Source organism: Zalophus californianus, chromosome 4 (genome assembly GCF_009762305.2).
Source record: "Zalophus californianus isolate mZalCal1 chromosome 4, mZalCal1.pri.v2, whole genome shotgun sequence".
Lineage (NCBI taxonomy): Eukaryota > Metazoa > Chordata > Mammalia > Carnivora > Otariidae > Zalophus > Zalophus californianus.
The window spans coordinates 105,568,939-105,582,176 of record NC_045598.1 but is presented as its reverse complement, the minus strand read 5'-3'; the positions used below and the strand labels follow the sequence as shown (position 1 = coordinate 105,582,176).

The 13,238-nt window shown below is 43.8% G+C and overlaps 1 protein-coding gene across 6 annotated transcripts in view; it reads left to right on the top strand.

Annotated features, from left to right (window-relative positions):
• The first annotated feature begins 225 nt into the window (after nucleotides 1–225).
• POGZ (pogo transposable element derived with ZNF domain) overlaps nucleotides 226–13,238 on the top strand; it is a 63,430-nt gene continuing 50,417 nt past the window's right edge. For 5 of the 6 annotated variants that reach the window (XM_027608630.2, XM_027608625.2, XM_027608616.2 and 2 more), the window contains exon 1: nucleotides 12,885–13,142. The gene's annotated coding sequence lies outside the window, so the exon portion shown is untranslated. Of the gene's footprint in view, nucleotides 348–657; nucleotides 750–12,884; nucleotides 13,143–13,238 lie in introns of those variants that run through there. The other variant, XM_027608589.2, reaches the window with a different exon arrangement.

Here is a 13,238-nt window from a genome sequence, read left to right as displayed (position 1 = left end):
AGGCGACCGGAGACTAAACCTCCCCCGGGGGTGGGGGGGTGGGGCAGGGAGACCTCGGCCCCCTCCTCAGCTCCCCGACCGCCAGCGCCCCCTCCCGGGCGGCGGGCGCTCACTAGAGGCGCGCAGGCCGACGCTATCCCGCCTGGGACTTCAGGTTTTCTTTTCCCCTCCCCGCCGGCCCGCCCCAGCCGCCCGCCGCCTGGCGCCGCCAGCCCGCCCCGCCCCGCCCCGCCCCGCCGGCCGTCCCGGCTCCGCGGCCCCTGCCCGCGCAGCCCACCCGCTCGCACGTCCAACGCCTTCTTTCCCCCTGAAAAGTTTTTAGACGGTGGGGACTATTTTCTTCTAAGGTAACCTTCCACCAAACTGGAGGGAAAAGTTAACCCGAGGCCGGAGAAGGGCTGGGGCGCTAGCGGGACCCGCGGGAGCCTGGCTTTGGGAGAGAGGTTTCTCTTGCATGGAAATGAATAGCTGGGCTCCCGAGCCAGAGTTGTGTGTTGGGTTAGTTGTAAAAGGTGCACTGTGGTGCTAAATATTTAAGATGGAGGTTTTTGTAAAAAAATTAATAAATAATATAAAATAGATTCCACTAGACAAATGGTTCTTGTCTTTAGACTTTGCAGTTCGTTCGTTCTATTGATTCTCATGTTTGTCCTATAGGGGAACCAAGGTGCCCTGGGAATGACTTCTTAAATCCTAGAGACAAAAGTCCAACCTTGAAACTGCCCTTTGGGGCAGTTCGCTGAATTCTGGTGAGTAAACAACCTACAGAAATATTTAGGAAAACCCACTAGACCTGTATTTTTCAAACTGTGAGTGGCAAATCGGTTTGAGAAGAATATTAGGGAGGGAGAGACTGAGGGAGGGAGGAAGGAAGGAAGGAAAGAAAAAGTATTACATAGTAAGGATCAGTATTCTTTTATGAAACCTGTATCAGGGCACCTGGGTGGCTCAGTCCTTAAGCGTCTGTCTTCGGCTCAGGTCATGATCCCAGGGTTCTGGGATCGAGCCCCACATCGGGCTCTCCGCTCAGCGGGAAGCCTGCTTCTCCCTCTCCCACTTCCCCTGCTCGTGTTCTCTCTCTCGCTGTGTCTCTCTTTGTCAAATAAATAAATAAAATCTTTAAAAAAAAAAAAAGAAAGAAACCTGTATTGTATGTGTTTGCATGTACCAGGTGGAAATTGTGTGTGTTTGCATGTACCAGGTCGAAATGTCGAAAAATGTTTGAAAACCTCAGCACTAGACAATCATTTTAGGATGATTAGATTGGAAAGCTTTGAAAAGTCATCCAATTTATGCCTCTATACTTCATTTTAAAGAACACAGGCTTTAATTATCTTTCTTGCTTATTATCTTCCCATCTCAGCATCTGCTATTAATGATTTGTGAATAATTTATCTCCTTAAAGCTATTATTTCAGTAAAGAAAGCTATAACTTAAAATATGAAGGCAGTTCTGCCAAGCTCCCTTTTTTCCCCTCTTCTATCCTGTGACCCGGGCTTATGGCCACATTCCAAATGTGTCTGAAGACCCTGATATTATGTCATCAAATATTCCCCTTATCTAGTTTATTTTAGTTTATATTATTTTAAAATATGTATTTTTTCCCTTATTGCTCATTTTAAAAGTTTTATACCTGTATAGATAATATGAAAGGCAGTAGTGCTTGATTTGATTTTGTTCCTTCTCAGTATAGGGGAAGCTCTCTTTTATGCCAAACAGGGGCGTGGTCTGTGACTGAGTTTTCTCTTTACTACCCTGTTGCTGGCGATACCCAGTCTCCATTCATTCATTCATTCATTCATTCATTCATTCCTGCCATTTTCTTTAATTCGATATTTGTATCAGAAGTCCCACAGGTGGGCGCCTGGGTGGCTCAGTTCGTTGAGCAACTGCCTTCGGCTGAGGTCATGATCCTGGAGTCCCGGGACTGAGTCCCTCATCAGGCTCCCTGCTCTCAGAGGGGCCTGCTTCTCCCTCTAACCCTCCCCACTCTCATGTACTCTCTCTCTCTCATTCTCACTTTCTCAAAATAAATAAATACATCTTTAAAAAAAAAAAAAGAAGTCCCACAGGTATGTGTGGCTAAGGGCGCTGATGGCCAGGAAATACTCTTCATAGTAAATAGTGAGACGCTGGCCCAGTAACAACAATAATAAAATAATTGTAATAATAAACATTTCTCAGGTTTACATTAATAGCTGACATTCACTCAACACTTTTCTGTACTAAGCATCTTACATGCATTAGGGCAGTAAATTCTCTTTAACCTTGTTTCACAGTTGAAGACATTAAGCTTAGATAGGGTTAAGTGAGGTGCTGGCTAGTGTTTGGCATGATTCTTCAAATACCACCAGGCTCTCCTTTCACTTTTCCTCGCTGACTTCCTGAATATTGAACCTGAACATTTTCCCCCAGAGACCTCCTGCCTAAAAGGCAGTTGTGACATCAATGAGATATTTATGTTCCTTAAAGTCATGCCTTGTTAACTGGCACCAGGCACACTCCACAGATCTTGCCTACCAGGCAGGAGGGGGTCATTCCAAACACCGGCTGAAGAAGAAGAGCCCCTGGGTAAAACATTCTCCAAGCCCTACACACATGTGCCTTGGGAGAGAGGAAGAGCAAACACTGGGAACTGACTTAACTTGTTCTCTTTCCTCTATGTGTTCATCATGGGTCAGCGATGCTATTCAGCTGGTTGTTCAACATTTTGAGCATCACCCCTGGCAATAAATCTTGGAATTTGATCTGTCATGGGGCAATTGTTGGAGATCTATGAAGGAGCGGAACGGGATGGGGAGAATTTTAGTGCAATTAGAAAAGTATTATTTTGAGAAACAGTGTACTTTCTTTGTTCCTTTATGAATAAATGACTTTATCCTTAGTTGGCCCTTGGCATCCATCTGCTTGAGGAAGATAAGGATTTGTTAGAGAAGGAAGGGGGGGAAATACTGAGATATTCAGCTTCTGACATCCAAAATAGAACTTTATAGCAAGACAAGAAGTTTCTAAGCCAGGTTAGTGGCTTGAAAGATTTCCTAAATTCCTTTCAAGATTAAAAAAAAAAAAAAGTGTTTGACTCCCTGAAGATACCAGCTTGGAGGACTTAACTCAGGAACTTCTCTCCCAAAGGGTATGACTGCTAGGCCGCGATGTCTGCTGCTCAGAGGTAGAAGGACACAGAGTGGAGGAAGGCAGGAAGCCCATGTTTGTTGGTCCTGGGGGAAATGGGAAGAAAGAGTGGAAGAGAGAATAAGGGGGAAGGAAAACTCTCAGATGTCTCGATGTCTCCTTTCCAGATTTCTGTCTGGAGATGAAGAGATGGGCGCCTGGGTGGCTCAGTCAGTTCAGTGTCTGCCTTCGGCTCAGGTCGTGATCCCAGGGTCCTGGGATGGAGCCCCACATGGGGCTCCCTGCTCAGCAAAGGAGTCTGTTTCTCTCCCCCCCCACCCCCCGCTCATGTTCTCTCTCTCTCTCTCAAATAGAAATGACAAGGTACATCATGTGATTGGAGGGAATAGCAGGACTTGCTCCCTTTGGGTGCTCTGTATCTCCCTCCGGCATAACACATCAGGTAAAAGGGTACTCGGACCAAAGGCCCTGGGGTCTGGCTTTCCGGGGAGGCTGTCAACGAGGGCCACGGTATCTGGCTGAGGAACTTGTTGGAGGGGTGACCTTAGCAAACTAGAGCAAGGTGACACAGTAGTGAAGCCTGCAGGGTGGATCACCTGCCTCCACCAACGAGGGCCAAGCCTAATGGGCCTCAGAGACAGACTGTAATTTGTAGGATCTGTAGAGCCAGAGAGCTGAGGGAGGCTGAGAGACAGTCATGAGGCCTGAGCAACCAAAGGCCAGCTCACAAGTTATCCACATGGTCTGGAACTATATCTTTCAGCTGCCAATACCAGCAGGACAAGCAGTGGTCTGGTGGGGAAGGGACAACGTCCCAAAGGCCAGAACAGTCCACATTGCATTTAGGGGTCTCTTGGATTATCTCCTTTGTCATACAATTGCATAAGCTGTGCTTGCCCCCTAAACCATTTGGGGGAAAACTGGAGAAAAAAGTGAAGATGTGAGAATACTGAGAAAACCCAGTGTTATTTTTCTCTCTTTCTTCTTTTTCTTTTTCTTTCTTTCTTTCTTCTTTCTTTCTTTCTTCTTTCTTTTCTTTCTTTCTTTCTTTCTTTCTTTCTTTCTTCTTTCTTTCTTTCTTCTTTCTTCTTCTCTCTTCTTTCTCTCTCTTTCTTTCTCTCTTTCTCTCTCTCTTTCTCTCTCTCTTTCTCTCTTTCTCTCTTTCTCTCTCTTCTCTCTCTCTCTCTCTTTCTTTCTTTCTTTTTCTTCTTTCTTTCTTTCTTTTCTTTCTTTCTTTCAAGATCTTATTTATTTATTTGCCAGAGAGAGAGAGAGAGGGAGTACAAGTAGGAGGACAGGCAGGCAGACCTTGAAGCAGGCTCCTGCTGAGCAAGAAGCCAAACGTGGGACTCGATCCCAGGACCCTGGGATCATGACCTGAGACAAGGCAGATGCTTAACCAACTGAGCCACCCAGGCGTCTCCAAGGGTATTTTCCTAAAGAGAATGAGTGTTACCTAAAGGTAACCTAAAAGGATTGCTTAAATTATTTGATAAGACTTAACTTCCTTTTTTGCTCTCCTTTAAATTATTTTATTTTATTTTTCTTTAAATTATTTTAATGAGATAATTGTAAAATATTTAAGAACCACAAGAAATAAGAAGTAATATAAGGAACTTATGTACCTACCACTCAGTGTAAAAAAGAAAACATTGCTGGGCGCCTGCATGGCTCAGTCACTTAAGTGTCCAACTCTTGGTTTTGGCTCAAGTCATGATCTCGGGGTTGGGAGAGGGAGCCCTGATTTGGTTCCACGCTCAAAGTGGAGTGGGCTTGAGAGATTATCTCTCTCCCTTCAACTCCCATACAGTTGAAACTTCCAGTGTACTACTCCATAAATGCCACTTTTATTAACTCGAAAACAGAAAATTGCTGATATTAGATTGCTTTTTTTGCCTACAAAAAAACCTTCAAAGATTTTATATTAATCAACCTAATATTTTATTTACCTTTATAGGTTTGATCAGTACCTTGCTCATTCTGTTGTCCACTTGAAATGCCTTCTTCCCTTCCCTCATTTATCCATATTCTAACCATGCTTCAAGATGAGATCTGAGCCCCACTCCTTTCAAGAAGCTTTCTCTGAAGACTTGAACCTGCACAGAGCTTTCCTTTCTCTTTCCAGAACATACTGTCTGTCTCACACAGTTAGCATTGTTTTATGTGTTCTATTCTGTAATTATCTGGACCACACACATTTGTACTTGGTAATATTGTTACCTTCTATGCTGTTTTGTTCATTAATATATGGAAGAAATAATAGGCTTTTGCTGAACATTTGGCTGATTAAAGATAATAAGTTATTACTTCTAGCAATTTTATAAAAGATACCTTTGCTCAAGATCCAAACTATTTCGAAGAGATACTTTAAGGTGGGAAATCTGGGAAAGAATCAGAATAGGAGCCTGTTATCCATGAATGTAGTAAAATTTTATCATGTTCCATAAAATACTTACATTATGGTATAGTATATCTTAAGAACTAATAATAAGGGACACCTCGGTGGCTTAGCTGGTTAAGTGTCTGCCTTCAGCTCAGGTCATGATCCCAGAGTCCTGGGATCGAGCCCCACATTGCCTAATATACCTGGATTTCACCAGGACAATGACAACACAACCTTTATTGCTAAGAAATATATCACTTCTCTGCAAAGACAGGGAGTGAAGGATCTTGTCCAATGACCCAGGGCCTGAGATTCTTTCCCTGGGTTTCGTACAGAAGCACACAAATGGGCTTTAAGCCTGAAGTATTTGCAAAATTTTACATCCATGTACCAATGTGCATTTTTTGTAGGGAGATAATCCATAGCTTTCATAAGATTTTCAAGAGGTTCATAATGCAGAAAAGGTTAAGATACACTTTTCTAGATTAGGAATAAGATCTCTGAATTGGAGAAGCAGAGACCAAGGCTCCCTGGAAGCAGGGTGCATAGGAAAGAAGAAACTCATATTACACCTGACTCACAAGGACTTACACACCAATTGCATTATTTATTTACTTTTTGTAAAGATTTTATTTTTAAAAATTTTTTTATTGGTAAAGATTTTATTTATTTGACAGAGAGAGACACAGCGAGAGAGGGAAACACAAGCGGGGGGGAGTGGGAAAGGGAGAAGCAGGCTTCTCACTGAGAAGGGAGCCCATGCGGGGGCTCGATCGATGCGGGCTCGATGCGGGGCTCGATGCGGGGCTCGATGTGGGGCTCAATCCCAGGACCCTGGGATCGTGACCTGAGCTGAAGGCAGACGCTTAATGACTGAGCCACCCAGGCGCCCCCACACCAATGCATTTACACCCAAGGGTAGAAATGCGAACAATTTCCTGGATGAATGAAGGCTAAATCATTTTGCTCCCATAAAATTATTTTAAATTGGTGAATCTTGGCACTTTCACATTTCAGTGTGTCCTCAGGCGGTACAAAAGACATTAAACTAACTTTATGTCTCAGGCGATACAAAAGACATTAAAAATGAATCTCTGGGGGCGCCTGGGTGGCTAAGTCGTTAAGCGTCTGCCTTCAGCTCAGGTCATGATCCCAGGGTCCTGGGATCGAGCCCCACATCGGCTCAGGTCATGGTCCCAGGGTCCTGGCATCGAGCCCCACATCGGGCCTCCCTGCTCAGTGGGAAAGCCTGCTTCTCCCTCTCCCACTCCCCCTGCATGTGTTCCCTCTCTCGCTGTCTTTCTTTGTCAAATAAGTAAGTAAAATCTTAAAAAAAAAAAAATCTCTGGCTGTCTTAGGAGATGGCCCTCTTGCTACCTCTAACTCCTACTGTAAATACTCAACAATAAGAAGACACCCCAAAGGATGTGATCACCTAACTACACCAGAAACCTTTAAAACTAAATTCTGGAGCCTGAATCTCCTCTTTGTAAAACAATGATGTTAATCCTCTTGTCCTTCAGAAGAATGAATCAAGTTGCTTAATGTCTGCAATTGTGTTCTGGAAATTATTCATGACTATAATAAAATACAAACACTGCTAAATTAGAAAAGAATGTATCCTAGAGAAAAATAGGAAATTTTTATTAAATTGTACTTTGCAATCTATTATAGTGAACAAACCACATAACAAATGTGTCTATAAAGTAATCCAATTAATTTTTCCACGAAGTTTTATGGAATCAGTTTAATTACTTGATAATCATACCTGCTCAACTCCGTAGCAACAACCCAGATGAAACAAATGTAGCTTTGCTTCTGGGTGTCTCTTAAATAATACTAATTTAATTCAAAGTTTAACTAAATTATTACCTTCCATGGGCGCCTGGGTGGCTCAGTTGGTTAAGCGACTGCCTTCGGCTCAGGTCATGATCCTGGAGTCCCGGGATCGAGTCCCACATCGGGCCCCCTGCTCAGCAGGGAGTCTGCTTCTCCCTCTGACCCTCCCCCCTCTCATGTGCTCTCTCTCCATCTCTCATTCTCGCTCCCTCAAATAAAATAAAAATATCTCTAAAAAATAAATAAATAAAATAAATAAATAAATAAATTATTACCTTCCATGAAATCATACAGCAGGGCGCCTGGGTGGCTCAGTTGGTTAAGCGACTGCCTTCGGCTCAGGTCATGATCCTGGAGTCCCGGGATCGAGTCCCACATCGGGCTTCCTGCTCAGCAGGGAGTCTGCTTCTCCCTCTGACCCTCTTCCCTCTCGTGCTTTCTATCTCTCGTTCTCTCTCTCTCTCAAATAAATAAATAAAATCTTTTTTTTTTTAAAGAATATTTATTTATTTATTTATTTATTTTTTTTTTTTTTTAAGATTTTATTTATCCATTCATGAGAGACAGAGAGAGAGAGAGAGAGGCAGAGGGAGAAGCAGGCTCCCAAGGAGCAGGGAGCCCGATGTGGGACTCGATCCCAGGACCCTGGGATCATGACCTGAGCCGAAGGCAGACGCCCAACCATCTGAGCCACCCAGGCGCCCCAATAAATAAAATCTTTAAAAAAAAAATCATACAGCAACTCACAGAAAAGTCTTGATGCCTGATGAAATTGCTGCTCATCCATTTCTTGCAAAATATATTTGGAAGGCAGAGACCTTCAGTTGTTTTTTACTGAAAGCTAATGAGCAACGTTTATTTTATTTTATTTTATTTTACTTTATTATTTTTTTAAAGATGAGACCTGTAATTTTTTTTAAGATTTTATTTATTTATTTGGCAGAGAGAGAGAGACTGCAAGAGAGGGAAGACAAGCAGGGGGAGTGGGAGAGGGAGAAGGAGGCTCCCCGCAGAGCAGGGAGCTCAATGTGGGGCTCGATCCCAAGACCCTGGGATCATGACCTGAGCTGAAGTCAGTCGCATACCGACTGAGCCACCCAGGCGCCCCAGCAACGTTTATTTTAGAAACCCAGTCTAAAAACGTCCGCCAGTTATTTCTCACCTCTTGAGAATTTTCTGAGCCCCTAGGAAAGTCCTCAGCTCTTCTAAACATAGGGAGGTAGCACATAATATTTTTAAATACAACCTAGCAGCAGCCTCTGGGTTCCCCATTTTTTATTTGTCGCTGGTCAAACATTGATCACTTGCCCTTTATGTCACAATGATTTCCCCATGAAGTTAGGCATATCCCATCACATTATGCATATATTCCCACCCGTATGTGTGGACTTCTCCTGACTCCCAGGTTCAGTGCAATCAGCTGTCGATCTTTTGGGGCTGGGAGATGTTCTGATGGTGAAAATTTCTCCACTGTTTTTCTAGCTCTCACATCTTGCAGAATGAGTAGCTTCCTTTGAGTTCCTAGTTTGGACCACCCTGAGGGTAAGTTGCAGAGAGCAAGATGTTCATTTTAAAGAAACCTGGCATTGTCCCCCATTGAAGCTGCTTTCTGCCTGGACTGACCCCACAATCCTCTCCACTCCCCACGCTGACAAGTATGGGTCAGCTTCACACTGAACCTGAGCAGTGGGTGTTGGGTCTGGAATATTAGCAAAACAAGGGCAGAGGGGCACCCATGGATCACTGCTTTTGAAGACATGTTGAAATCATTTGTCTCTCTGCCTTGACACTCTCCAAGCTACAGGTGGTTCTAATTTTCAACTTGTGGCAGAAACCATAAGCCAAGGAAGCAAATAAGTGTTTCCATAAACTGTAGAAAAGAAACAGTCTCCGGCTACCTAACTGTGAAATGCCCAACTTGGGACTTCCATTAACTTTTGAACTTTTTTAGAAACCCATATGGAGAGGATTCAATTTTTCTAAGTTGGCTACTGAAGACAGGGAGAGGTAGCTTTTTAGCAGCAGTATTAGGGTACAATTTCCAATATACCAAACTAGATTAGCTTTCAGATCCCTCCCTAATATGTTGTAGGGGCACATGTGAATGGAATTCTAAGGTTTCAATCCAGGTTATCTGCTCTGCTACTTTGGTTTCCCATCATTATCAAGATGGGTCAAGTATAAGAGACCACAGCTATCAGTTCTATTCACTCTAGAAACTTGTGTGTCAGCTGAGGACAGCAAAATGTTCCAACACTGTCCAAATTCATATGCGCATTCCGTCTTTAGCACAGGGAATACATTTCTGGAAATGGGAGAGCACTAACTGTAGAGTCCTTTTGCAGATGTTGCTCTAGTGTTGCAGGGTGGTGGAGTTCTCTTCACATCCCCCAAAGTTATAAAATGTCTCTACTACTGCTTTCTTCCAGCAATTAGTCATTTAACAGTTGATCAGTCTTCCTGGCTGTGGCATAGTTAGGACATCTCTTATAATGCAAAGAGCTTGCTCCATTCCCTGATTGTTGATCCTTACCCTAGTTTCCTGAACTCTTTCCTCAAAGGTGCCTCCCGTACCCAAAAAAAACTCCCATTTTAACATTCAACATGATGTTCTTCTTTTATTTCTTTGTGGCAGGCAGGGCACCGTCACTCCCACATTTTGTTAGCCATTATGGGTCAAAACTGTCTCCCAGCACAACGCCTGGGTGGTTCAGTCCATTGTGCAGCCGACTCTTGATTTCAGCTCTGGTCATGATCTCAGGGTCCTGGGAGGGAGCCTGAGTAGAGCTGAGTGGGGCTCCGTGCTCAGCGGGGAGTCCCTGCTGCAGGAGTCTCTCCCTCCACCCCTCCCCCCTCTAATAAATAAATAAATAAATCTTAAAAAAAAACAAAAACCTGTCTTCCAGGACACAAATGAAATTACCGAAAAATAGGTCACAGAGAACTAAACAACACACTGCAGAACTCACTCAGTTGAAGGAAGCAGCAGCTCCACGGTTCCCACCCGGTCCAGGCCACTACCACCTCACCTGGATTATTGCAAAAGGCTCCTAAGTCATCTTCCTGCATATACTCCTTGCCCCTTCCAGTTATTCTCTAAAAGCAGCCAGAGTGTTCCTTTAAAAATGTCAGGTCATGTCAATCCTGGGCTCAAAATCCTCTAATGACTTCACTTTCTGAAGTTGTCTTCACTTTCTTCAGGTCTGCGCTCAAATGTCGCCTTAATAATGAAACCTTTTCCAACCACCCCACATAAAATAAGGACTTTCCCATCCCCACCTCTGTACCACACTCCCAGTTTGCCCTCTCCTGCCCTTTTCTCCATCCATAGCACCTATCATATTATCACCTACTATATATCTACTGATATGATGTGTGGTAGATTATAGTTTCCAAGATGGCCACAACAAGATTTCCCATGCTACAGATTCTTCTTACAATGTGATATTTCTACTACTTCCTCTGAGAAATGTTTCCCACTGGCCTCAAATCGAGGGCAGCCTTTAAGTGTGGTGGAAGTGATGCTTTGTGACCTCTGAGGCTAGGTCACAAAAAGCCATATAAACTCTGCCTAGTCCTCTTGAGGCACTCAATCTTGGAATTCAGCCACTATGATATGAGGAAGCCCAGGCCATATGGAGAGGCCAACAGTCAGCTGTTCTGGCCAACAACCATCACCAACTTCCAGATATTTGAGGAACCTTTTGAGATGATTTCAGCCCCAGCCCCTGCATGAGACTCCAAGAAAACTGCTTAGCTTAATCACCTCCCAGAACCATGAAAGATAATAATAAAATTGTTGTTGTCCTAAGCCACTAAGTTTGGGGGCCATTTGTTATTCAACAATAGATATTGGAACAATTTGTTTATGTATATATTGTATGTCTCTCCCCACTAGAGGACAAGTTTCATGAAATCAGGAATTTTGTTTGCTTTCTTTGTTGCTGTACTCCCAGCACCTAGACCAGTGCTTGCATATAGCAAAGTACTCAATAAAACTGTGGTGAATAAGTGAATGGATGCATGACACATATTCAGTATGGTATGCTAATGGTTACTGGTCAACAGTGCACAGTACTGTCAGCTGGACTAGACCTCATTGGCAGAGAGGATAAACTGGCACTTTCAGTATGGCAAAATACATTTCAACAAGAATATTTCAGAGACAGATAACACTATAGTGAATTATAATTATTGCAGGAAAGCATAGAATAGGATTTGAGTTTCGTGTAGAATTTGTCTTGTGGTGCTTGATTCCATAATCCCATCATGGGCTTTTCCAGATCAGGTCTGGAAAGGCTTCAGAAGTACTTTTCAGAAGGATTAGTAATTTTTTTCAATCCAGATAATAAAGTTCTTGCTAAAAATGACAAGTTGAAACCTTTCACATGTTCTTGGTATGAAATGAGATGAAGTGGAAAGAAAATCGATGGCATCATGTATACACATGTGCATGGGTGCACAATTTGTAATGCCTACTTCCATGGCCTATTTTCAGTCTGGTGGTTTGAATGGAGTGTACATATATAAAAAAATGAATAAATATGGTTCTGAATCTCCCCAGTCATGCACTAAGTACTTTGATTTACATTTGGTTTGGAGCAAATATATGTGTATTGCTTAGAAAGCAACAATATACTCACATATCCAAGGAAAATATTACAATATTATCATCAACTCTAGAAGTAAAGAACAAAATTTCTTAGCCACCTGGAAAAGAGGTTACTTTTTGTTTGGGGAAAAATTACAGGTGGATGGTCTGGAATGGACCCATCAATTTCTTTGGGCCTATCCATCTCAGCCTTGATTGGAGCAAAAAGCACAGATGTGGAATCTACAGTTTCTTAGAATTGAGGATCTCTGCTGAGTCTATTGACAATGGCTTCAAAGCAGTTTCCATACATGAATCACTTTGATAAGCAATATATGTGATTTCTTTCCAGAATCCAGAAGCGTTCAGAGTAAAAATGGCTTTTAAAAGTTCTTCACTTAAGGTTACTGCCATAAGACTACTTGGCTGAATGTCTTCTGAGGAAGACTATGTGCCATTTTGCTGCCTTTGTTCCAATGACAGTTGTTGGTGCCATTGGGCCTCACCATCTGGCTTGTGGCATGAGGTTCCCTTCTTGGTTAGGTACAAGCCTTGAGTGGAAAGTGGGGAGATTCCCAAAATTTCCTTGGAAAGTCCAGGCAAGTGAATTGGGCAATATTTTCTTTGGAAATCCCATTTTTCTCACCAAAATTTAGATGTTGCTTCTGAAACTAATTATTCTTTATTTCATTAAAAAAAAAAAAAATGTTTTTATTTATTTATTTATTTGCAGGCCCAGACAAACTTGACTAGAAAAGAAGCCCGGGCAGGGGTTAGGATGAGCCCATGACGTGCCACACACTCCAACCAATTGAAAGGCCATGAGAGGGGGAGGGCGGAAGTGACGAAACGTATCACTCCGCGGGGCGAGAGGGTCGGTGGGGGGAGTCGGAGTCTCTCTCCCCCGCGCCAGCTCCCGTACACGGAGCCGCATTCCTTGGCCCCCCCACCCCCCTCCCTCGGGGGCCCCCCCCGCCCCCCTCGGGAAAAAAATCCACCCCAAATCACTCGAACCCGAGGGAGGTTTCCTTTCACCCTCGGGGAGACGAGCTCTCAACGGTTCCCTCTCAGCCGTCTCCCCCAAGCCCCCGTCCCCTCCCCTGCTCCCACCCCCTTCTCCCGGCGCCGGGTGCAAGGTCCCTTTAAGGCGACGGCGCCTTCTTCGGGTCAGACTACCGGCGGCGACGACCACGGGAGGTGAGTGAGCGAGCGGGCGAGCCTTCTCTCTCCCCACCCCCTTCTCCCGGGGGTTCCGTTATCTTTTCGCTCGGCGAGGCGCTCCGAAGCGAGACA